The following is a 27,456-nucleotide window of genomic DNA, read 5'->3' as shown; positions in this document are numbered from 1 at the left end:
TCTTGCCTTGGTCCCCCAGCCCCTCAAGTACTTTTTCCCTTCCTATCCCACCCTCATTCCCCCAACACTCGTTGTTTCGTGTCTCACACTTTCATTCTCAATCACGTTTTCTATTGTAACCAGGGTTATCCTGCATGATAACCGCCGTAATGCAAAAATGTTCGAGCTCTGAATTTTAGTCGCTAGCCCCCCCCCAACTCCCCAATTTCACATGGTGTCCTCTTTCCCCCTACCCACCTCTAGCCTGATGCCATTTCATTATTTTTTTCTCCTCCAAATAGCATTTTTTCCACTTTACATTTTCGGCTAACCCTGGTTATACCCGTTATAACTGTGGTTATCTCCCAAATGGAGCAAACAAAAAAAAGGGCTCTTTCATTTCTGAAAAGCTGCTGTGCTGTAATGCATCATGGGAGACATAGCTATAATTTTGGGAGAAGGTTGCACCCCGTTCCCCGTCAAATATTTTAACAACTACTAGACGGACTAATCCAAGACCCCGGCCGGAAATCAAGTCGTTTCATGACCAAGTTGTTTTATACCTGATCCAATTCTATCCAGCTGTTTTTGCTGTGCGTTGCACAGACATTTTTAGTTTTTCTCTATAGAGAAATGAATGGGAGTAGACTGAAAACAATGTTTTTTTGTTTTCTTAAAAACGTTTTTCTTTTTTAATGATTTTTTTTCCCAGAAAGTCCAGTCCGGGAGGCCTGTGAAAAACCCTTTGTTGGCAAAATATCAGCCAAATCTGGCATGCAAATCAAAAGTTATTAGCAATCCAATTTTCGGGTTTCCTATGGAACTTGATACTAAACTATAATGCGGCGACCACCACACTATCCTATAGCAGATATTTAATAAAACAAAAAATGCACCTCGTAGGTAACACTCTGCCATAGATAGAACTGTTGCATTAGCAGGTCTTTAAGATTAAATCCAGCACACACTGCCATCTTACAAAAAGGGCGCAGGGCACGACAACTGCAACTAGGCCTTGCTAAAGACACGTGGAATAATCTACCCAGCATCGTTCATAAAATCTTGCACAGGAAATCCAACCACCAAGGGAGAGTAAATGGCTGCCAAGCCTGTCATAAACACACCCAGGAGACAATCCAGGGCACATGCCAGTGTGTTAGGAGGATTGCGCCAGGAAGTTTTGTGTAAAAGCACAAGGAAAACAGTGAGAAATAAGATTTCAAGATCATTCAGTGAATCAAAAAAACCCTCATGGGACTGTGAACCTTGAAATGGCAATTTGGCTGTTCTGTGTTAATGGAACATCAACGGGAAGAGTTGCTTCGGAGCCAGGTGCCAGGTGCCAGTACCGTCACACGTAAGAAGGCAACCTTGGATAATATAATCCTCACATCCCTGTGTGAATGGTTGTATTGAGTGTAATACGTTTTATTTTTAGGTGTTCCGTCATACGTGTGCCTTTGGTGCACTTATCCCCAATATATTTTTCAGCAAATGCATAACTTTAAATATATATGTTATGTTTGTGTGGGCATAGACGGTGGGGGAATTAGGGGGTGGGGCGATGGACAGTGGGGTAGCGAGAGGTTTGGGGGACCCACTATTTACAAAAACAATCAGAAAAGAACATATTGAGGAAAAGCGCACACACATAAATGAACAATAGAAAATAAACACAGAACCATATTGGTCACTTTGGCTGCGGTGCGCACTCTAGGCAAATAACCCATAGCATACTTATTATGGAGTTTCATGGTGCTGACCCTAGAACAGTGGTATTCAAACGTTTTCATACTGAGCCCCCACCATCCCGCTTGAATAAAAATATGGTTTCTGGGCCTCCCTCCACATAGGAGTTGGCTGCCCTAGGGAGCCCAAAGGATGCCCAGAGGGATTGGGGGTAGGGGAGGTGGCTCTTTAAAAAAGGATTAATAGAAAATATAAGCAGTAGAAAATATGTTTATATTTCATATTAAAAACACTCATCTTAATCCCTTTTTAAATAGTCTGGGCCCTGCATGGACATCCTTCTGGCACCCTTAGAGGGGTCATCCCCACAGTTTGAAGACCACTGCCCCAGAAGGTGGCAAGCTGTTGTACGAAGTGCAGCCCCAGACACGCAACTTGGAGCACTGCCCAACTTGTCTGATGCTCGGGCCAAGAGAAGAAAAGCGCAGAGCAAAGAACGGTCGCACTGAATAGCAAAATGCTGCTATCGAAATATGTAATAATTGCTAAAGTGTCCAATAGATGTTTTTCAAATAAATGTTCAAACTGTATGCTTTTAATTCCCAAAAGTTACAGACCACACACTCATAAGTATGAGATGGACGAATGACGGTAATTCCCATGGACCCAACCTCTGCAAACAAAACACCAACAAGAGGAAAAATACATTATATGCATACGATGTCAATGTTGGAGCTGCATGCCATAAGTGTCCAATAGATGTTTTTCAAATAAATGTTCAAACTTTATCCTTTTAATTCACAAAAGTAACAGACCACACGCTCAGAAGTACGAGATGCCCGAATGACTTTAATTCCCATGGACCCAACTTCTGCAAACAAAACACCAACAAGAGGAAAAATACATTATATGCATACGATGTCAGCGTGGAATCGGCATGCCATGGGCACGAGCTTTAACTGTTAGCTTTAAAGGTCACACGAACAGCAGCACTGTGTCTGAATGTGAGGCGAATGCACATTCGAATTATCATTTTGGCACAGTGTGTGTCACCTTGGGAATGCCGCTGCATCACGTACAATGGGCTGCGCGTGCGTGCGCGGGGTCTCTCATATAAACAATGCAACCATGACAACACGCCCGGCTCAGCGTGACCTCCTGACTGTGGTCAGTCACGCCGTGCGTGCGTGCGTCTGTACTAAGGAAGCCGGCAGGGCTGGCGGTTCCACCTCAGTAGCTCTCTGCAGAGGCCACACTCTGCAGGTCCCAGAGGCAGACCCGTGTCATGTGCACAGAGCGGCCGAGGAAATCCCTCCCTCCTCCCACTGTCCCCCGCCGGTAACAACATATCCGTACTACCTGCCCCTCCTCCGCGCAGAAGCCCCCTCTCTTCAGTCGCGCCAAGAATGCGGCACCGGCAGTGTGGAAATCCCCATTGTTGTCCGCTTTCCGAGGCCACCCGGGCAACGCGGAAAAAACGAAAAAAAGGAAAGGGAGTGAAGCATCGGCCAAAAGCGCCATCAATCATAAGTCAGTGACTGATAGAGCGTATGGCAGGAGACCTACTGATGTAAGCGAGTCACCAGAGAAAATACCCACTGATGACGCATATCCAGGCGTAAAAATAGCAGCAGGGCCCCCAAAGGGATTATTCAACAGCCTACACATAGACTTCCTTCCCAGAGACTTGCAGTCGGTTTGCTGCTGTTAAGATAGATGAACAGAGCACGCACAGCCAGCATCGTCAATACCTTGTAACCTAACCTTTCGTTTCCCTAAATCTGTTTTCTATCGAATAACCCATATTTAAAAAGAAATAACATACTGTCAAGTAATTCAGAGAGCTTTCGGGTAAAACAGTACTATTGTACAACAGCTGTCAGTTGCCTTATGAACTCCCCTTTGTAATCTAACTACAGGACCCTTATCTTTTGGAGGTTACTGCAGGAAGCGGGCTGTCTGTTCACATACAATGAGGGCAAAGAAAGAAAGCACTGAAGTCTTCAAATGGGGTCACGTGGAAGTTTCAGTGAAGCCTTTTGACAGAATTCGAGGAGGGCCAGAACAGTCACAAAGCAGTATTGGGGGGGGTGCGGGGGGAGGGCTAAAAAAGGCTAGACTAAAAGCTGTAATCAGCTAGGGACACTTTAAAAGAGGTGTGGACAATGTATCCAGAGGAGGGGCCTAACTTTGGACAAAAAAATTGAAAAATCTATCAAAAGGGTGTGTTAGATGCATTACAATTAAGTCTTGCAGTCCTGTTCTGGATGAGTTGCAGAGAGTAGAGACAGGCCGATTTAAAAGGGGGCTGTTACAGTAGGCAATCCTAGAGAGAACCAGAACTCTAGATACAGTGAGCTTCTGGGGGAAGGAGAGGAAGGGAAAAAAACCTCTGAGTTCGACCTTTTAGAGACGTCGGAAATGTGAGGATAGAAGGAGAGAGAAGAGTCAAAGATAACCCAGAGGTTCTTAGCCACGGAGGTGGGTGCTGGAGGAGGGCCAAGGGGGTTCCATGTCATTTCATCGCTGGATGTTTTTTCGCAGGGTTTATTTACTGCGATTTGTTTTTCTCGAAAAAACCCCTCAAATGTATTCTTCTTCTTAATTACCGAATGCGTGGGCGGACCCACGCAGGCGCTTCCCCATCCAATAGGATGCCATCGAATTTATTTTTTTTGTGGGGGGACCCCCAAACCCCATTAAAAAAAAAATGTGATGCATTTTTTCAACTAAAAAAAACGGCGAAAAAACATCCTGCGATGAAAGGACGTCGTACCGGCCAAGGGATGCCGGCCAGATAGTGGCAGGAAAGAGGGGTGTGGGTGAGCCGATGAGGAGGATCTCAGTTTTGCTTGAATTCAGGCATTTATGCTGCAGTCAAAGCAGGGAGGTCAAGTCTTCAAATGTTATCTAACTCAGCAAACGACCAGGAGCAGGGAACACTCCCCAGAAGTCTCCAAGCCAGCAACCTCTCTTCCCACATTCCTGGACCTGCTCGGTCAATCCTCATGACCCACTTGCCCACTAACACACTGTACGCAACTAGGTGCAATATATAATTCCATAGAGAAATATTTGAAGCAAGAAGAGTATGATGGTAGTGTTATTTCCCTTCTGCTTGAATGAAGACTACAAATAACGATGCAATTCGGCAAAGGTCTAAACAATTGTCTATCGGTTTGGTAAGACTTAAAGAGTCATAACAAAAGATAATACGTGCAAAGGTAACTTGTTCGTTTTTCATTTTTTGACAAGGACATTTCATATATGATGTGAGGAAAATCTAAACACTTTTTCATGACAAATAAGTACACATGAAAAGAAGAGAGTTTAAAACCTTGTTTTTGTGTGACATTTTGATTGTCTTGTGAGAAGGCATTTGGGTAGTTAAATGGTGCTTTGAGCGTGCTTTCAGATTAAAAATGCCCATATTGCTACTATTATCTCTTAAATGTAAAAAGTTAAGCTCTCGTCGAAAACAATGGTTACTCAAATGAGCCGTCTCTTACAAATGGCTTCCTATTTAAATGATTGAACATAAAGGGAGTATGAAGTGCTTAAGTATTTGCAGGTCCAATAAGGACTTGCTATGCACCATTCGCAGGGTCACTGGCGAGTTGGCATGGGTGTAATTTTAGGGGGGACAAGGGTGTTTGCCCCCCCAACTTTCATGGGGGGCCATTTTGTCCCCCTAATTTGGCAGGGGCCCCTTTCATGTCCCACTCAACATTTTAAGCAACGTTACTTCACTGCGAGTTGGAGAGAGAGGATTTCTCTCCAGGCTCACATAGGGTTGGGGAAGTGGGAGCACAGTATCTATCATATTTATTTATATGCACTTGGAAGGCTGATGCTGGAGTCTGCGGGGACACCCACTTTGCACTGCGCAGAAAATTCCATGAATCAGGCCCTAAGTCTATTTATTTTACCAGCTCGCTTCATTAGCTCGCCCTTGCCACACCTCCTATCTCACATCCATGGACAAGGATCGATATAAGGTCAGAATTCCATTTTGGGGTTCCATTTGCCAAACGAATTAGTCCCCTAAACATTTTGCTGCCCCCCTGATTTCTAGATCTTCTTTATATTGCCAGTGAGACTTTTAGAGAAGCCCCCACCTGCAGCTGCAATTTATTTTTGGTGTGCTGCCCTGAGTAGCCCATATGACTTTGTGATCACTGGTTGTCACAGAGCAACCCCTTTTTTCTGGTTAGGTTTTCTCCCACTAAAAGTTTTTGGAGGAGTAGGCAGGTGGACGTTATTTAATGAACTTTTAGTTACACCACTCAGTAGCCTTTTAAGCACCTTAGTAGACAAATGCTTTGGGATTAGGAGCAACATGACTACCAAAGCATTTGAAAATTCCTCCAAGGCCACCATTTTGTTTCTGTTAATCCTTTGTGTGTTATGAGCAATTGCCAAAATACATGTTCTGCTCCCTAGTCACAAATTAACTTCTATTAAATGGATTCTAGTTTAGGCTGAATGAGGGTCTCCCAGACACCAGAAATCACATCTGTCTGTGTGTGTACACACACAAAAGTTGCTGTTGGCTGGCCAACCCTATTTGGATGGCGACCAAAACTTTCAGAATTGCACCACTGTTGATTGGTGGGCAGGACACTGCAGTGCGCACACACGTGTGTGCGTGTCGCTTGTGTGTGTATGCATGCGTACACAATGGGCCATTCTACAAATCAAGTTGCTGGTGGGGATAGGACATCTCTGTAGGTCTTTGAGGGGCATCTCTGTAGGTCTTTGAGGTTAGCCAGATTGCCATACACCTGATCCACCTGATAGTGCAACTCTGCCTTTCTGTGTTATGGAATCTTGCTTCAAGCTGTACTTTGCCTTCCTTCTGGAATCGCTGCACCATCCATGCCGGCAGCCTTCTGGCACTCCCCAAAGCTTCCTGGACTTGGGGTATTCAGCAGACGTAAAGCGGGAGTGCCTGCTGCCTGACAGGAACCCAAGTCGTATGATCCTGCTCTGCAAATCTTCCCGCTCCTTTGTGGTAGATTTTGACTCCGACTCCTGCAGCTGCTCCTCATTGTGGACCATCCTTCATTCTTTCCTTGAAGCACTCTGACCTGACCGGAGCAATCTGGTGACCTGATTTAAAGGGACAGTATTGTGCATTCTGGATTCATCAGGTGTCTCCATCTCTCAATGGGTCACCTTGAAGGGTTCATCCAGCACCGCCAGTGGCAAAGCCTTAGCCCAGACATCCCCTGATGCTCTTTGCATGTGCTAAAAATTGTACTTACTCAGTAAATTGTACTTGGTACTTGTTTACATCTGGGTTAGTATTTGTAGGGGCATTGATTTGATTTGATTTCAGATATTTGTAAACGCGCTCCTGACGAAATTGATCGTATTTGGGCGCAGGTGTATCACATGGTAACCAAATCTACCGTCTATGAGAATGTTATCAGTTCAGAAGTTTTGCAGACAAATAAATAAACATCAGTCTTCCAGTTAACAAAATAGATAGGTCTTGAGAGCCTTTCGGAATGCAATGCGAGCTTTTGCATTGCTTGTATTTATGTCACCCATCTGTGATTTTTAAAAGATATTCGTATCTGTGAACTGTTTGAAGTCTCTCTAAATAAATAGCTTGGGCATTTTCCCATAATGTAAAAGTTGTGCTAGTGATTTGGGTACTGGTTCCGTGGCTTAGCTGGGTTAAAGGCAAATATATGCAACACTCAATGTACCAAATAGTGGCCCTTTTTTCAGTTCAAAAGACTGCACTTAAGCCGCAAGTCTATTGTACATACATTATTAATGATAAACTTTGCTTCTGCGCACAGCGGTGCGCCGCATGGGTTAACAGGAAGTGGATGGAGAAATAGTCCATCGAACCAGAGACAGGGAAGCGTGTGGATGCAACTTAGGTGGACAAAGAGAGTTCACAAACGGAGGGGTGGCCACTTGCCACGTCATGAACTCAGCAAACCAGGAATGCCAGTCGCTAATTGCAGGGCGTTGCAATCAGAGCTGCCCCCCCCACCCCTACAGCTGCAGTGAACACTGAGAAAGCTGATAGCGTAGAGTCCTAAGTTTCTTTCAGGAGATGACAGAAGTTGTACACCAGGGTGCAAAATGAGCACCGGCCCCTAGCCATTTGCTAGTGATATATTTCACTCTTGGCGAGTAAGAAATGGTGTGCTGGGTGTATGTATAGAATTAATACAGCAAGTGACTTTATGTGGCTTGTTAAAAGTTTGCAACTTGAATGTTTTAACCCCCTGTTGCACACCATCCATAAAAAGACACCAACGAAAGAATATAATACTGCTGCTTCGGTCTGGTGAGAGTTACCTAATAGGTGATACGTATTTGACTACCTAGCTGCAGTATCTATGCTGAGCTGACATCGACTGCGCCCCCCACCCCCGCAAAAAGAATCCTAATTCCCTCCGAGTAGCACATGAATTTCATGATTTCTAACCATTCTGCTTTACATTTTCCTGACAATGGCCAGTTTCGTTGTCCAACTCCAGGCCTCGAGGGCCGGATCCATGTTGGGTTTTCAGGACACACCTCTTTAGTATTCATGAGATACATTTGCATACAGTGATTCTAAATGTATGCACATTTTTCCTCATGGATATTAATGAGGGATATCCTGAAAACCCATCAGGATCCTGGGCCGTAAGGCCTGGAATTTGACAACCTTGGCATACTTGCACATTTTGCTTTCCCCATCTTTTGCTGCAACAGCAAGTGTTCCTCAGAGATTTTCTTGCTACAAAAAGTTATTCTCTCCATTTTAACTTAACAGGTCAATGGCTGTACACATACCCAGTATATTGTTTCTGCCGTGTGTGGGTGAAGCCTTGACTGTTGTTGCAGGAACAAAGAGGGCGTCTCCGCATGTTACCTTCCTTCTTATTTGGCCCTGGATCCCCACAACTTTATCCGGCCTTCCCTCGCACCTGTAGAGATCCCACACCTGCCCCCCCCCGTTTCCCCCCTTTTCTTGCCCACTACGTCCTTTCCCTCTTTATTTGGGAATAGTGGGACATTGGTGTCAGCTGGGCACCCACAATAGGTGTAGGGCCTTCCAAGGCCTACCTGTGGGTGGCACAGCCCCGTCATATAGATGGACCTCTGCCATAACCTACCAGTGCCTCTTGTCGCATTTCACAAGACTCCCCTTCAGAGACTATGTAACGTATCATTAGGCTTGTTGGTTAATAAACACACACACATCATTGGGAAAGTTATGGAATTCGAATGGAAGACACTTGAATGCATCTCAATGCGCCAATTGGCAGAGGCAGGTTTTGGTGACAGAGAAGTCAAATGCTGCCTCATAGGGCAACAATCAATGCCAATGTAATATTTTGGGCCTACTTCATGAAACGCTTAGCATGCACTCCCATCAAACACGCAGAACCCGCCTAATTCACAGAGTGGTGCAAAGTTTATTTTTGCAGAGCAAAGTCACTTTGCACTGCAGAAGTACTCTTTGCACTGCGCTAAGTGGGCCTAATTCACAAAAACGCCCCAAGTCTGCAGTTTGTGTGTGAATTAGGCCCATTTAGCGCAGGGAACAGTCACTTTGCCCTGCACAAAACGTCGCATGAATTAGACCCTTGGTCGGCTTGGGAATCTAAAAGGAGCCCAGGGCGACCCAATGGCGCCTCCCAGCTCCCTCTCTGACCGCACCTCTGCAGTGCAGCGGCGTAGACAGGGTAGGGCCTGAGCAGGCCAGACCCACCCACAATCTGTAAATGCCCCCTCAGTAGCACTGTGTCTGCATTTCCAGATGTTAATGTCACTGCGGGGGGGCCAACTGCATTGGCTTCAAGCCCCACTTGTTAGACAATCCTGGCTACGCCTCTGCTGCAGGGATGATCCCTGCTGTCCAGATGAGAAATCTGTCCCTTTTTCCTAGCCAGGCAGCCATCGCTCAATCAAGTCTTCAGTTACAAGCTTTCTCTGGGCGTGTAGATACCTCACAGGCTATGCCACATAGATTGCACAGAAAAAGGTCGCCATTTAATACCATCAGCGCTTGTACCGTAGCCATGTTGAGCGGCTGGATGGAGGCAATGTTCATTAGCATGTTCACACCGACCATGCATTGCAATCTCAGCACATCACCGGTGCGGTCATATTGTTCAGCCTGTTGCTATGCAGAGGATCACCTGCTGCTTTTGGCTTCATGAACTTGGAATAGCCAGAGAATGTCTCACGTCATCTTTACTGTTACTAGGAGATTATCTCAAGACAGGTACTCCAATCTTTTAACTGTTTCGTGCGTGCTGCACCCAGCAGCAGTCCTAAAATCTGTCTTAACGGCTAAAGAAGTGGCACACAGCACTGGCCCTCGGTGCCTCCAAAATTATCAGGTTTTTAAGAAAACCAGAGGATATGGAAACTAGGAGTTCCGAGTTGGATCCCTTGGATGAAGGGGTGGATTGGCCTGTAGGGAACTGTGGCGATTTCCTGGTGGGCCTTTGCACCCTGGGCCTCTTTTGTGTAGTATTTCCAAATGTTCTCATAGGAAAAGCATTGGGCTTGCTGAAAATATGCAATATGGGGCCACTTTGGAAATAATTTCCAGGGCCTCTTTTGGTGCCAGTAAATATTTCCAGGGCCTCTTTTAGTTCCCAGTCCACCCCTGCTTGGATGCCAATTGATCTCATGGTTTATCACGACGGGTATCATCAAAACCCAACATGTTTCTGGCCCTTGAGTGCCGGCTTTCTGCAGCACCCCTGGCCGGAAGGAAAACGCCTGCTGAACAAAGAGCACCATGGCTTAATACCTGAAACTATGTGTCACTGCAAGCAAAGAAGAGGATCACGCCAGTGGGACGGATGGCTTGCTTTGAGTGCTGCAGAACTGTTGCATGCAAAGAAACTTGCACTCAAGCTAAGCACAAGAAAGAATCCCGCCATGCCTCAGCAGGCCGCCCAGACAGGAGTGCGCGGCTTTAATAGACGCCGTGGCAATCAGAGCGGTTCTCTGCACAATAAGGGGATTTCACGTCAAATATTTCAGGCTACCTGTCACACTCTGACGACAATGCAGAAGCAACAAAATATCACAGTATTGACTCATCTGTCATGAGCAAAGTTTTTCATGGAAATTCTTGCCTTCCCACGCTACCATAAGAGTGTAATTTTTTTAGGCCGCGCCATTGCAATTTGCAGTCGAAAGCGCCCAGCAAAATGGTTTGCTTTACCACCATAGACTATAGATCCTTAGCATGTTTTAGTCACTGCAGTTGATCACCAGAAAACCCTCATCCCAGACGAATAACCTATGACCTCTTGGCTTTCCCCTATTAGACCCTAATTATCTTTATTGAGCAATATCCCCTGAAAATAGGCCGCCTCTGGTTGCCAGGCTATTTTCTGTGGTTTCTCCTCAAGGCGACCCACACTCCACTAAGGCAGAATGGGGATTCTGTGCATGCACGTGGTGACCCTCAGACAGAAGTCTTCCATGGATATGATATGATAGGTTATTTATAACATGCTTAATACCCAGAGGTTTCTAAGTGCAGACCCGGGGATCAAACCTGTGTTGACCCGTGCTTCCAAGGTGAGCATGTTGCCGCTGAGCTATCCTCCCGAGCCTCCATCCCAAGGGTCATGGCATGCGTGCAGAAAACCCATTATCTCCCTGCTATGGGTAATGCCTGAAACATGCGCACAGCAGGCAGAAGCAATTGCTAATGCCACTGCATCCCTCGGTGCACCCGCTCCCAGTCCAGCATTGCAGCATTCAACCCCTAGAATGACCATCTTCTGTCAGAGTTATTATGGCTTCATTGTGCCAGGTATGCGATGCAGGTCTTTAAGTCTAGGCATGCTACAGCCATCGGTGGATTCCACGCACTGCAGTATGGCCTGGCATGTATGGTTTGCGGTTATGCATGCAGTGTTCCTGCAAATCCGCTGCTCGGTGGGAACCCGGATACAGACACCATTGCACCCCAATGAATGTTGCAAACGCCAGGGGAAATATGCAGAAAGCCAATTTCTGCATATTTTCTCTCTTTCTACCCAGAGCAGAGTGATGCTATGAGTCAATCGTTCAGATGCACCCAAAGGCAGAAGCGATGCAAGGTAGAGTTTGGGGTTGTACTACTAGACCAGTAATCGCAACGTGCAGCTCGGCAGCAACATGTTGATTGCGGCATCCTAAAATGTTGCTGAAAAGTAACACTGCACTGCCAACACAAACACTGATTCACGGAACTGTGCAAAGTGTATTTTTGCAGTGCAAAGTGTATTTTTGCAGTGCAAAGTGATTTTGTACTGCAAAAATGCACTTTGCACAGTTCCATGAATCAGGGTTCGTGTCGGCAGTGCAAAGTCAGTTTTCTGCAGTGCAAAGTCACTTTGAACCGTGCAAAAAATTCCATGAATCGGGCTCTATGTCTTGAGATAGATCGGGCAAGACACCCCAGCATCTATAGGTGAGTGAAGAAATATTAATGTTGTGATGGCACAGGGAGTCAGTGCATCAAACATGAGCCGGCTAACTGCATTTTGCACTATTTGATGTCACCAGACTTGGTATGCCAGTCAAACAGTCGATCTATTTAATTTTGTTTGACAAATGATTACTATGACACAAAATATATAAAGCGTTTATTTATTACACTATTACAAACATTTCATCGCAAACACATCTCTTCCACCAGGATTGAAATCTGAGAACAACAGAGCAATTTGCTATTGTTGCTAAAGTACCAATGCGAACAGAATGGCTCACTTGGACAGAAGTCTCTTTCAAAGGGAGTTTTCACAAACTGTTGTTGGTTATTGTGACCCTCTGTTAACCAATGTGTAGGCAATTATACAAAGGGTCAGCAATTGCTGAAAGGGTCGGGGGAAAGTTTTGAACATGTGATGTGGAGACTCAACCTTTTGAGAACAGAGGCATCTGCAGGTATATTCAGTGTTCTAAATTGAGGGGAGCTGAGACCTATCTTGCATCTTAGAAGAACCTGGTTAGCTTGACTGAAAGAGCTACCAAGAGCTACTTTTGGATCCCTGGGCCGACTGATGCCGAACAAACACATGTATGTCAATTTAACTATGTGCATTTGAGGCAATCTATAAATACACATTAGGACACATATATATGACATTTAAATCCTAAGGGATCATAAATAATGAACACAATCATAATTTAGCATCTTATGTGAAAGTTAGATTTGCAGAACACCGTGTACTAGCTCCTTTTTCCACAATGGTAGATTCTGGTCACTGGTTATTGATGAATACCCAGGAGCTGCCGATAGCTCCTTCTTATCCACAATTAATTTTGATCCCTGATATTGCACAGTTTAATGTGTCAAATCGCAAGTGAAAAAACTCTGATCTTATTTGGGCATTACCCAGTCTCACTTGGTTTCTGTACAGATGTTTATGATGGCCATCCATCCTGGCAGTCATTTTGAGAGTGTTCCAGGAGCCTGACCAGCATAGAATGCTTTTCTGGGAGGGAGTGTGGCATATTTCTGACGAGTTTTCAATGTAGAAGCATAACTCCACCACAGCTCCTACCTGAGAGTTCAGCATCTGAACTAATTCAAGGTTTCTGAGTGTAACCATAACGGGAACAGGTTTGGTAGAGTAGATTGGAGCGGGGAGGTTTTGCAGGCTTTTTCTGGTATATCAGATTCCTCGGAGAATGGCTCAATTCTCTGTGAGATTCTCTTTGCACTTTAGAGAATAAACCTGCCTCACGTCGATGTGATCACTGCGAATCTATAATTCCGAATCCGAAAATGTAGATTTCTTTTACATTTCACCAGGATTATACCCTCTGCAGCACCCCCCTAGTCCCCTTACCTGTTTTATAAACTAATCCGACCCCACATATAATCGTGGGCAATTTTACCTTTTGCAGTGATGACATGATCCCCAGGGCACGGCATTGACGTCAATGAAGTTTAAATACAAGATGGTCCCTCACATGGAAGGAATACACACGTCTTTGTAAGTATTTGATAAAGCGCGGAATTCGGTCCAAAGATCAACAGAGCACTTTATGGAGAACAGTCGATGACGCAAGTGCATCTCGAACACTAGGTGCTGTTCCTACAGCAAAATTAACTATTTTACCAGTCCATTGGGGAAACCCACCTGTTTTCTGTCAGTAGCTGTTTTCATGGGCACATTGTAAGGGGGTGAAAAAAGAATCCATCTCTATTGTCCACCTTTCCCACTTACTGCATAAAGCGGTCAGAATGTACTTTTGCACTCTAAAACAAAGACAGTTGTACTACGATCCACCACTGCACTGTATCAATTTCCACCCTCAAACGGAAAGTGGAAATAGATTGAAAAAAAACATATATATTCCAAGCAGATTTTCTGAAATACGATTTTCTGAAATACCACCAGTGGTATTTCAGAAAATCATCTACCGCAAGCACTGGTATAGTGGTACTGCTCTAATGGGGTCTATTTTGGGGATTGCCACCATCAGCAATGGTAATTGCCACCGGAGAGAATCCACGAAAAAAAGTATCCAATGTGTCATGAGACCCTAATTGCGTTCTTCACTATTTCCCTTGATCCACGCAGCCTTGCTTCACATATGAAAAAGTAAAGCCCATTTTTGCAGTACTCTTTAAGAGGCAAGGACTCATGCACTGGCAGTGCTGTTCCATCATGGCTCATATTCCTTGATCAGTATGGTGGGAGGTGGAGGGGCGTGTTAAGTAACTTGCATTTCTGCCACGTCGTTCCTCTCCACCATACAACTACTCCAGCATTTGCATCAGCATGTATTTTCATGCTGGTGCAAATGCTGGGATTTGTATGGAGTCCGCCGGCTTTTTGCACCAGCAAAAAGCAAGCATATTCCATGGGTATTCATTGTAAACGTTGCCTGCCTTGCATACATTCCAGGCAGCGTTTACCTAATTTGCACTTCCCTTTTGCACTCCACCCTGTAATTGAGGAAAATTTGGCGGCGTACATGGCAGGCAGAGATTACTTGATGTGCACGGCAGAGTGCAAAAGATCAGCGTGCAAGCATTTACACTGCCATTTTGCCCTTCCCTTTTTGCACTCCACTGTGCAATTAAGGAACATTCAACGGCAGGAACCCATGTACGTGAAAATGTAAATGGAACAGGTCCCTGCCAATGTGCTACAGGCAACTGGAATATGAGCCCCTGTGCATTCACCAGTAGATATCGTTGTGAGGTTGTCTAGAGACAATTTCGCAATGCCCCATCCTGTAGGGCTCGAAATTAAGATTGGATAAGCAGGAGCTAAAAGCAACTCTTGGGTATCCGGCATTAACCAGTGACCAGGCGCTACCAACGGGGAACGAGGCACTAGTACATAGCGTTCCACAAATCTAACTTCCACATATGACAAAAACATATAATTCTGTCCATTATTTCTGACCCCTTATGCTTTGAATGTCATAAAGATGTGTCCTAAATTTTATGCATAGGTTGTCCCAAACAACCAGAGTTAAACCCACTTAGGTGTGTTTGTTTGCCATCAGTTGGCCATAGGAGCCAAAACTAGCTCCTTGTAGCTGTTGGTGTCAAGCTAACCAGGCTATACTAGGCATCAAGCAGGAGCTAAATAGCTCCCAGCTCCCCTCAATGTCGAACCCTGGCATGAACATAATATATCAGTGCATGCCACCATTTCAAAATGGATAAAGTCCATTGTGTATCCTACGACGGCAGCAAATTGAAATGTCTGTACAGAAATAGTTTCAACGCCTGAATCATAACTTCATAGGTGCGTTTTTGCATGCTTGTTTCTACACCACAAGGAACCAAATAAAAATTTAGCTGTTGAGCCAAATATACTCTTTGGCCGAAATCAAAATGAATGGCACTGGAGCAAGCGGGGGAGCGTCTCCAATGTGTACCTGCCATGTTTAATGGAATAGCAAACCCTGAAATAGGAGCCGAGGAGGCGATGCCTGCAGCATTCCTAGGATACCCCTTAGCAAATCTAGGGAGAGCATCTTAAAGATTCTCCAGATCCAAGTATTGTGAGTGAGGTATCAGGTAGCGCACAGTAGTCTGAGGTGCACAGGATCTTCTCCAAAATTTGGCTCAGGGAATCCCTATAATGCCTTGATTTAAGGATACCATTTAAGGATGTCCCAAACCTCTCCGTGCCAATTCTGCCCCAAATCTACAGACAATCATGCTGTGCCTTTGCGTTTCAACGAAGACCATCTTGGATTGGGGAAAACAATAGTCAAGTCCTATGTTTACCTTTTCTAGTGGCTTGTGTGATTGTTAGGTCTGTCACATAACTAGACATGGAAGTCTGCCATTGTCAGAACCCATCCCAAGGAAGCTCTGGAAGTGGAGTGTATTACAACATTCTGTCCATATTAACATGTCTAAAAACAACGGGTTGCTGTCTAGTCTGCATTTTCGTTTTTAACCAGCAAAGCCACAAAAAAACAACTAAACAATACAGAAATGATCAGAATGTATTATGTGACTTTGATTTGGAGTGACACGTTTTTCTGGGCAATAGATTCTGCAGGGCATATTCAGAGGCTCGAGTATTTTGATAAGCATATGCTATGGGCTTGGAAATTAAATTCAGTGGCACAAAAACCCTAATGGGGCTATCTAGCTACTTAAGAAGTTTGACACAAGAACTCCCCCTTTAAAACCATTCAGATGGGCATATTGACTGGCACAGGAAGTCTGACGGGCATATGTGGTGCCAGAAGAAGACCCAATCTAGTGGCAAAGGTGTTGCTGGAAACCTTATATGATCCATAAAGTACATCATTCACTCAATTATACAGGAACAAAGGCTAATTATGAAGCGTTCATGATCGGAAGGTGCATATCAGTATTGATAAATTATTAAATATGAAAACATTGATGCAGCTCAGCAGTGCGCACATGTATTCACGCTAGCGAAGCGGTCGCTTTTCTAGGAAAACACACATTACCCCGGGTGGAGGTCGTCCTCATTCCAGAAAAATATCTTTTGGGGTGCTCAGGTCTGCCACGAAGCAAGCAAAGTAGTTCTACAACTTTCAGAATGAATTGGACTACGAGTTTAAAATAAGGAGTTAGGCTACTAAATGATAGGGTTTCAAATCAGCGATTAAAGGCCAGTCTTGGCTTTCATTTTCCCCTTCCAAGTATGTAAGGGATTTGCAAGGCAACATAATAGGAACATCATACGCTTGTTATCTGCTCTGTGAGTAGCAAGCTGGAAGCAGCATTACTATCCTGTATTAGAACACCCTAGCGGGTGCTTCGGAATGTTGATTGGTCAATCTGCGGGCTATACGAACTGGTATAGCCCACAGATTGATTACAGCCCGCAAATCGGGTTGTACTTAGTTACGTTTTTCCTGCGGATCTGCCGGCACAGGTGCATATGAACACGTTCACATACACCAAAGCAAGCAGCTTCAACGTTGCATTGTGCAACGTTGCAGCTACTTACTTTGGTGTGTACGAAAGTGTTTATATACACCAGTGTTCTCAGCAGCATTTTTGTGAAATAACGAATATGTCGTTATTTTACAAAAATGCTGCTGAGATTTCAGGATTGCGCCCGTTATGACAAAAATAGGCGCAATCCTGAAGGGGCACTGCCGTGCACTGCAAGGACGCCCAGGCCCACTTGAAAATACTGGTGGAGCCTGGGCGTCCTGATTTGGCGCAGTGAATCCTGCTCTTTAGCACATTCACTGCGCCAAGTTCAGAATTGGGCCCTAAGGGTGTTGTAATAGCTTTATAGACCTGCAGCAAGGGCCGTACCGGGCGTTAGGGTCCCTCATAGATCGTTAAAGGCACTCTGTCTTCAGGGCCCATAACGCCCGGTACGACCCTCGCTGCAGGTCTATAAAGCTATAAAATGTGTTTAAACCACATCAATAACGAGAACTGATGGGAAATTGGCAGACACCCTTTTCTAGTGCTTTCTACATTAATCAGTTGAAATGCACGAGTTTACAATGCCATATTGGCGCAGGCGCAGCTGTTCCTCACTGATGCTCTTAGAAGATTTAGAGAATAAAGTTCATGATTAAGAGTGAAAGAGTTAGAGAAAAAGTACAAGTAAGGATGTTAACCACAGCGGGAGGATAGCTCAGGGGCAACGTGCTCGCCTTGGAAGCAAGACGACACAGAGCACCACAGGTTCGATCCCTGGGTCTGCGCTTAGAAACCTCTGGATATTAAGCACGTTGTAAATAACCTATGATATCTATCTATGTCGGAGACTGGTGCTTCTAAAACTGGGCAGGGGATCAGAAAAAGCAGGCACTTTCTGTGCCCTTGAAATCATGAAGTTATGTTCCTGAAATACAATTACATTTGATTAACGGTAACATCCAAAGTGTGATCTTTGCAGCCCCGAAAGGGCCGGCTCACTGTTTTCACCAACACATCTACCAATAGCATTGGGGTCTTACATTGTTAGCAGGTGGCCACATACCGAGCCCAATATGTGTTGCTATCCTTTTTGAAAGCACACACACTTCAGTAAGTCAGTCATTAAGCACGGCGTCCACTGAAGATTTTACATAACGACATACAAAATAAGGGGCATTGCTAGCTCCAATTAAAAACAACGCATGCCAATAAGTTCCATGCTTAGAGAGAAGGCCGCAAACCAGCTCTAATTCACGTAAACCCCAGCGCAAGAACCTAGCCTGCGGTGTAGATGTATCGGCGAAGGATACACATCTTGCCGTCATTTATTTATTCATTTATTGATTACTGATTTGCAAGGTGTTGCATGGCGCATAACAGCCGCAACAGCACATCGAGAAGAACAAGCATTGGCAATGCCAACAGATTGGGATTTTCTGTGTTCATTACATGAGCATTTGCCAAGCCCTGCCATAATGCTACTAACTGGTCATTAATGGTAGCAGCTGGAAAATGGCGTGAGTGCCTGGGCATATAATAGCAGTGCCTTGGAAATGCCTGTGTAATACCTATACGCAAGCGCAAACTGTAGGCTTTGCCAATGCTTGTTTTGTATGAAGACACACTTGGTTAAGACAGTTGTATTGCACCAGTAGGGCGTTAACAGTGCTAGGCATTTTGAGCACACATTCGGATGTTGCTTCTTGATAAAGCTATCTCAAAGCAATAAGAGAGGATGTGTTTTTGTTGGGAAGGGGCGGGGAGTGGATTGGGAATGGTTATAGGGTTTACTATGGCCATGGCTAGTCAATGGGTGGGTAAATAACCAAACAGCACTGCAATATTGGTGTCCCTCCTCATATCCCATCTCTCGCACACCTGTGCTCTAATGCAATTGTAATGGCTCGTAGGTGGCGCTTTAGGCCCACCTAATAGCCAAAATTGAAAGGGGGGATGTGGGAAAAACAGCGAAACCCACGGAGGACTCGAAGATCATCGTAAAGGATAGGACAAGTATTATTGACAATGAAAGAGGGAAGACTTGGAGGAAAAATAATGCTTTTCGAACTTTCAGGTGAACCTTTGACAAAGTTCGTAACTAGACAACGGCCTCCTCTCAGGTGCCGAGTGCCAAGTCGCTGCCGCGCTTCCCACTGAAAGCCGATGATTTGTGTAAACCATTGTAAACTGATCTCAAAGGCCATGGTGACACACAGGGTTGGGTCACTATGCTCGAGCACACAGGCCCTCGGGACCAGTACAGGCTATTCCTTGTCCACTAAGAATTCGCCAGTACAGGCTATTCCCCCTCCACAAAGAAATCACCAGTACAGGCTATTTCTCCTACGCAAAGAATTCACCAGTACAGGCTATTCCTCGTCCACAAAGAATTCACCAGTACAGGCTATTCCTCGTCCACAAAGAATTCACCAGTACAGGCTATTCCTCGTCCACAAAGAATTCACCACTACAGGCTATTCCCCCTCCACAAATAATTCACCAGTAGATGCTATTCCTCGTCCGCAAAGAATTCACCACTACAGGCTATTCCCCCTCCACAAATAATTCACCAGTAGATGCTATTCCTCGTCCGCAAAGAATTCACCAGTACAGGCAATTCTTCCTCCACAAAGAATTCACCAGTACAGGCTATTCCTCCTTCACAAAAAATTCACCAGTATAGGTATTCCTCGTCCACAAATAATTCACCATTACAGGCTATTCCTCGTCCACAAAGAATTCACTGGTACAGGCTATTCCTCCTTCACAAAGAATTCACCAGTACAGGCTATTCCTCCTCCACAAATAATTCACCAGTACAGGCTATTCCTCCTTCACAAAGAATTCACCAGTACAGGCTATTCCTCGTCCACAAAGAATTCACCACTACAGGCTATTCCCCCTCCACAAATAATTCACCAGTAGATGCTATTCCTCGTCCGCAAAGAATTCACCAGTACAGGCAATTCTTCCTCCACAAAGAATTCACCAGTACAGGCTATTCCTCCTTCACAAAAAATTCACCAGTATAGGTATTCCTCGTCCACAAATAATTCACCATTACAGGCTATTCCTCGTCCACAAAGAATTCACTGGTACAGGCTATTCCTCGTCCACAAAGAATTCACCAGTACATGCTATTCCTCCTCCACAAAAAATTCACCAGTACAGGCTATTGCTCCTCCACAAAGAATTCACCAGTACAGGCTATTCCTCCTCCCCAAAGAATTCAAGGTGAATTTTTGCTCCACATTGAGCCTGCAGAGGGATTTCAAAGCGAGCGCGGGGTGATAGGGTGTAGGACTGATGTAGCCACGCAATGCTGACCCTGTTGCTGCCGGTGTAGCATCTTGGCTAGACGCCTGCGTAATTGTGTTTTTGTTGTTGTGTTGCAGTTATTCAGTCACAACAGTTCCTGAGACCCGACCAGCTCCAGTCAATGGCCAGTTCTAAATAGCCGAAATATTGTCCTAGCACACGTGATTAGCTGTGAGCGCTTTTTACCACAGGCTTACTTGAAGGCTGGGGAATTGAAATGCGTCAAAAACAGACTCTAAGGTCATTGTTTGGCTACAGGCTCTAGGAGGTCGTCCTGTAAAGATGGCCGCGATGTAGTGCCGTAACTAGACATGGTCTCACCTGAGTGGGCATCGCAATTTGTCTGTCACAGTAGAATAGGCCATTTCAGTTAACAAGCTACACATGTGACAGCGCCACCTAGCAGCCACCGGTGTAAGTTCACCTCTGCTTTAGAGCCACCCATTCATTTCTACTATAAACCAGCACTGAAAGCAGTCAGTGCTGGATTCGGTCTCTTAGCCAACAATGAAAGCATGCATTGCAATTCATAGAGAGCGCAAGCAGTCACCCCTATCGTGCATTCCAGCCTGCACTTGAATGCGCACCTTGATCGACCGAAACGTACACATATGCAGATGGTTTTTACCGAAATTCAGTATATGCATAACAGTAGCTCATGCCATATTCCTCCATAATGTATTATTTGCTAAGTGCATTAACACTCCCTGAACGAGCCTCTTTGAACCATTTATATATCCTGCATGGTAACCGACAACTGTTTCTTAAGAAGTTGTGCTTACCATATAACCAGGTAGATTTAAAAAAGAAGTTCCCTTAATAAAAGGGGGTCCTCGGTAGCCAATATGGTGGGAGAGCATCCCAAATTTAGCCGCCATGTATGAAATGTGTGCCCTCCCCATCTTTTCTTTTTAGACATTACCAAAAACCTGGAGTCGCCGGTGTAGTGAGACCGTGTTGGATGATATGCTGTACATTTCGCGGTTCGAATGGGTGGTTTTATAGACCGCTCTATGGCTCATATACGGTACCTTGAATTCCACTCAAGCTGAGACGAGTATAAGGGTATGTTTGTTATGATCGAATATCCTCTGTTACAGGAGCATATTGGCAATCATATTTTGCGTTCTATACAATGTATATGTGGTTTGGAAAGTATGCACTGTTCATGTGACCCAGGGTTATCCAACTCCAGGCCATGAGGGCCTGAATCCTGACAGGTTTTCAGGCTATCCCTCATTAATATTCATGAGGAAATCATTGTATGCAAATTTAGCTCACGAATATTAATGAGGGGTATCCTGAAAACCAGACATCGAAGCCTGGCGTTGGAAAAAAATGTGACAAACACAAAGTTATTATTATCGCAGGTGAGTTCCCAAGTATAAGGATTTACGTTTTGGAACTATTCAAGCATGTGACATTTTACTTCATCCATAGGTGGTGCAGGCCTCATAATGTGTGCTCGCTACCTGCCATTGGCTAGTGATAATTGACTCTTGGCAAGTTAGAAATGGTGTGCTGTCTCCATATGGAGAACTGAGGGTGTCACGTACTTTGTATGCCCTGCTAATAGCTTGCAACTTGGAAATGTACCCCAGCAGCAGTGGGTGGATGTCTTCCAGGCTTTCTGTAATATTTTTGTGGTTGGCCTGTCGCTTTTTCAGGCAGAGTTGCAGTTATGTATCATCTGCACACATTTGGATTTTGGATTTGGTGTAGGTTTACACTTCAGCCGGCGGTTAGACATAAATGCCGGAATAAAAGTGAGCACATTCCCAAGCCCCGATGGACCCTGCATGTGACATTCTAAGAGTGGAGGACAATTGCAATGGCTCAGAAAGGATCATTTTCAGAGACCGGCTGGAATTATTATCCACAGCTCTGGTCTCTTCATTAAACAAACATGATACACATACAATAGCCATTCCACCCCAAACACCCTAATTTTAGAATTGTTTAGATTGCAATTTTCTATCAAGAGAATGGGCCTCATTATGAGACTGGCGGTAACCGTGCTGGTAAAACCGTCACGGCTGCCGTCGGTATCATTTTTTTTCCGGCACCCGCGAATGGGCAATTACTGGATCATTACGGCCCTGCCGGACCCGGTAATTGCCCATTCGCGGGCGCCGGAAAAATATGCTCCCCAATCCCATTGAGCCCCCTAGGGCTCAATGGGAATGGGGAGGTCGGATGCACCGACACCATTCAGAATGGTGCCAGTGCATCTGACATGCTCTGCTCCCGGGTGCCCGTACTGCCGTCAGGTCAGACCTGGCGGCCGGGAAGGCAACCGCGAGCAGAACTTGTGATTTGCCAGTCCGGTAATAACGGTACCAGCAAGCTTACCGGTACCGTTGTTACTGGACCGGCAACCTTATAATGAGGCCCAATGTGTAGAAAAACAATGTGAGGGAGGATGCAGTTAATGAGAGAGGATACAGTTACGCAGAGGCATTCCCCAAGCAAATAGGATCAAAAAGGGTTCTTGGATTCCTGCTGGATGTCCTCTTCAACACTGAAGGGGGACAGACGATGCCCTATCGCAGCTTACAAGCGATGTCAAAGCCCTGCTCAAACAACATATGGAAACTAACCCCAAGAGAAGCTTTCCTAAAGAAGGGGCGAGAGAACGGCTACCGCAAGGTTCACCTTAAGTTCCACTCCTCTGGTTCATTTTGCGTACTGAGGTAATTGTTGGTGGTAATCTGTGAATACCTTAGGGATCACAGAAGCCCACGTTGCTCACCCCCTGAGATTCCATTATGGCAGTGACGTGCATCTGCCCCACACACCCTTCCTCTGCTTTATTCCCGAGTTATTTTTGTTCTCACTTATGAAACCTGTAATTGTCCTTTAGCTGCGTCATTTACTTTTAATTTTCCCTCCTCCACTTCCTTTTGTGTTCTCCGTGGATGTCCCTTGGGGCCCACTAGAGATCAGCATTTTCCTGGTAATAAGACATATCTGCATTTTCCAACCCACCTGCTCCCCTATCGTCTTCCTAGGTTTTAACCGTAGCATGACCTAGCACGTCAATGGTCATTGGTATATAAGGCTCATTACTTTGCCTAACACTGGCCATTTGTATGTATCTAAAGGAACCCCCCACGCCAGTCTTGACCAAATTCCAATTTAGCTCGAAATCTTTCACCTTCATGAGTTCTAGGTGTTGTCGTGCATCCGAGTCAACCCGATGCATGAAACTGAGCCTCCATGCAGCCCCTGCCGCAGTCCTTTGCCCATCCAGAAATGACGTCAGAGCCCCCTTGGATGAAGCACCAATCTACAGATTATACAATATTTGAGTAGTAGAAAAAAAAAACAATCTCTTCCCCAAAAAGAGGTCTGTACTGCCGGAAAAAAAAATCTCTAGCATTTCTCACTCCACACATCTGCTTTCATAAACAGGTGTTAAAGGTTAGCAGTATATCAAGTCTTTGACTCTGTGGCCTGTCCAGAGAGGTACCCTTCCTCCATCGCATCTGTAAGTGCCTCCAATTTACCACTGAACAAGCTGATCAGAAGCGGCGGAGGCGTTTTACTGCTGCTTTTTACCCCCATACCTTATGCCCCCACATTACACCCATCCACACGCATCTGCCCAAGAACAGTCAAATTGTGTTTTTATAATGAGTTAATGTTAACCCAACCAATTGTACTTGCACCTTGGCCCTGCACCTGGACTTCCGCACCTGCTGGCACCACGCCAGCACGTGCTTTCCCTCGTTCTACACCGGCAATCATTCACAGGTATTGTCGCCAAGCATGGCCCCCTCTCACCTTCCATTAACCATTTAAAGTATGGGCTGGGACACCTAGCAGGCACCCTGACCCTCCTACTCACTGTCTATTACTCCCCCCAGGAAGCCACCCCTCTAGGGTAGACATATGTAGCCCTCCATGGTCTTTTCAAAGACCGCCCGTTCCCCAAAGAAGCACCTGGCTGTGCTGGGAAGACGCTCTGGCCCTCAGTGGGGTCTCGCCTACCCCTCAGCACTGTTGAGGACAGCATTGAGCAGTATTTGTGAGCAGGTCCAACATGTCACTCGGGCTACATTGCCCGTTCGGAATGACTTTGTGGATCGGATTTCTTTTTTGCTGAATCATTCGCTTTCTTTTAGCTAAAGGGTTGTTGCTATTTTCTAATACACTCTTCTCATACCCTTTCCCCCAATCCTTCACCAGACTCCAGGCATCTTTCCTCATCCGCCCTTGTATTGTCCCAGAATGCTCTCCTTTATCCCCATGGCTGGGATACTATCGCCCCCATGGGCCTACCTCAGTCTGTCCTTTTTATCACTCTCTTATCTTTCAGTTGGCTAACTCCTTCAGAAACCTACTGTGGCCTTTGCTTTGTGGTTGGGTCCAAGCCCAACGAGCTGTCGCTTCACACCCAAAGATGCCACTTTCAAAATGAGGTGATAGTATACCCATTGGGCATGAAGAGTAAATGATTGCCTCTCTCACTTCCACGGCTCTGCCCACTGGCCGCCCACGCAGTCACACGGCTATGAGATTGGGTCTGGATGTGGGGAGGCAGGAGGGCCCTTTTCAGAGTGTTACTACTACAGAATCTCTCAGATGGGTATTTTTTTTAGATCTCTCCAGAGAGAGCTTTAGCTCTCTGCCAGAGCTCTTGCAGCCGTATCTGGGAGGTGCCTGGCTGCCAGTTATCTGCTGTGTGATGCGTACATATTGCATCATAATGAAAGCTCTGTTAAAGTGTTGGCCATCCAGAAATATCTAGAGCAAATGTGATGACAGTCGTCAAAAGAGGCATTTCTTTCGATGCTTTTGGATACATTGCTGTTTTTCCACTCGTGTCTTCCATTACAATGTAACTAAAGAATATAACTAGGTTCACAATTTGTCACATTCAGCTACTTCTTGATGCAGAGAGTGCCTTTCATTGGATTGTGGTATCTTACCTAAAGCTGTATGTTCAAAAGCGCCATCTTGGAATGGTAGGTCATGCCTGGCAATGCTATTGTTACTTATGGGTTTGTCGGCTCTGTGATAATGTTTCTATTCTGTAGGTGTTTTCCTTGTGTGTTACAACTTTCAGCTGCAGCATGCAAAAATACATTCTAGTGAATGAATAACTTTGTAACTGCATTACATTGTGGGAGAACATTATTTTGTGTGCAATTTATATTTCAGCTATATTCCCGGTGATTAAAATATACATTGTATCCAATGAATATCTGCAATATATTACGTAAGAAGAAATTCCACGTACAGATTACTTTTGCAAGACAGAGTAACTTAATGGGCCAAATGCACCCTTTCAGGGCAGGATTTATGGCCCTCTTACTCACTGGGGTGTGCCTGCTTCTGGCTGTTGAAGCTACACTTTAGAGGCCAAACTAAGCAAGATGTGAATTAAAACAGGTTGGCGCATCTTCCAACCCTAAGGTCCCGATTCATGGAATTGTTTGCACGGTTCAAAGGGACTTTGCACTGCTGAAAAGTGACTTTGCACTGCTGACACGACCCCCGATTCATGGAACTGTGCAAAGTGTATTTTTGCAGTGCAAAGTCAGTGCCCTAGTGATTTTTGCAGTACAAAATGACTTTGCACTGGAAAAATACACTTTGGACAGTTCCATGAATCAGGGTTTGTGTCGGTGGTGCAATATCACTTTTCAGCAGTGCAATGTCACTTCGAACCGTGCAAAAAATTTCATGAATCGGGTCCTAGGCATTGATTTTCTTAGGTGGAAGAACTCACTAGGACAAAACATTTCCTTCTAAATGGGCAGCATTTCAACTTTGGCATGTAAAATCCATAACCCAGCACAGGTGTGGATTTATGGAAGACAAACCACATCCCTACAAGCAAAAATACTTCATCAAATTAGAAATTAGTTTATATGTTGTAGTTATGAAACTGGAGAACACCAAGTTGACATGGAACACAGTATTTCTTAAGTTAAACAGCAATCTAATGCAATTTCAATTAATAAAATATAAAATTAAAAAAATAGCCAATCAAAGTAATAGTTGAATTAGACAGGATAAGAACAGTACCCATGTTTCACAAATGATTTTGATGAAACCAGTAGCATGTGGCGTTGGCTTTCTGGCATCTGAGGGGGGCTTGTTCTAAACTGTAGCAAGAAGCGCCTTGTGATATTGTGCAACCTGTATATTCAGAGCTCATGTATTTATGGGAAGGAAATGAAAATAATCAGTCCTTGGAGATTGAGGAGTTCAATGCCTTGTGATCCTGGGAGAACGCCATGGGCACTTTGCTCTTGAGTTCCAGGAGAAGGAAAGGAAAACATGGTGCTGGATGATAGAGGCTCTCATAAGGGTTTATCCTTGTGATCCTTGGCAGGGAGTATATTCTGAGCTCTATTGTTCCATGGGGAGGAAGGAAAAGCAATCTGCTCTGTGAGATGGAAGGAATGATTAGGATTGAGCCTGGGATCACGGTCAAGACGTTTTTTTGGGATAGCTTCTTTTCCCTGGGGAGGAAAGAAAGGGATAAACACGTAGGTGAAGGGGTTCAATGCAGTCCATCCTTATGAAACCTGATGACCACTGCATTCTGAGCTCTTGTGTTCCAGACAGGGTGAAGAATGCAATGAACAAAGCAGTCAGTTCTGGGGCTTGCGGATTCATTACAACGCAGATGTGTGCTGTTTGACAAGCTGTTCATCCAGGGCAACCAATGGGCGTAATGGATGAAATCAGCAATGGAAAGTGAATGTGTTATTAGAGAGGGGCCTTGTGATCTAGGACAGGAGTCTGAAGCTTTTGGCTCTCCAGATGTATTGGACTACAACTCCCATGAGTACTAGTCCGCAGTCCATTGTGTGCATGTATGCTTAACATCTTTAGACTTGTAGGGTGCAGACCCCTGATCTAGAGCAAGTAGTATTTTCTGAGCTCGTATACTCCATTATGATCATGGCACACAACAGTTTATATGAGCCTTACTTCCTGTGTGGGTTTCCTCCTCACTCCCCCCACCATTCCAAACAACCCATCCTACAGTGGGCCCAAGCTTCTCCTCCCATCTGCTGGGACCTGTGGGAGTTCTGCCTTGTGATTGACTCACGACCCAGGAGCTTGCACACTAG

General features: G+C 45.1%; 1 protein-coding gene across 4 annotated transcripts in view; it reads right to left on the bottom strand.

Annotated features, from left to right (window-relative positions):
- The window catches only part of HIVEP2 (HIVEP zinc finger 2), a 532,634-nt gene that overhangs the window by 391,834 nt on the left and 113,344 nt on the right, over positions 1–27,456 (bottom strand). Inside the window, exon 1 of one of the 4 annotated variants that reach the window (XM_069606806.1) lies at positions 3,028–3,229. The exons of the other annotated variants lie outside the window; for them this stretch is intronic. The gene's annotated coding sequence lies outside the window, so the exon portion shown is untranslated. Of the gene's footprint in view, positions 1–3,027; positions 3,230–27,456 lie in introns of those variants that run through there. 4 annotated transcript variants of the gene reach the window in all.

This window comes from Ambystoma mexicanum, chromosome 4p (genome assembly GCF_040938575.1).
Source record: "Ambystoma mexicanum isolate Mex_15411 chromosome 4p, UKY_AmexF1_1, whole genome shotgun sequence".
Classification (NCBI taxonomy): Eukaryota; Metazoa; Chordata; class Amphibia; order Caudata; family Ambystomatidae; genus Ambystoma; species Ambystoma mexicanum.
The sequence above is the reverse complement of the archived record's forward strand: the minus strand, read 5'-3'. Positions and strand labels throughout refer to the sequence as shown.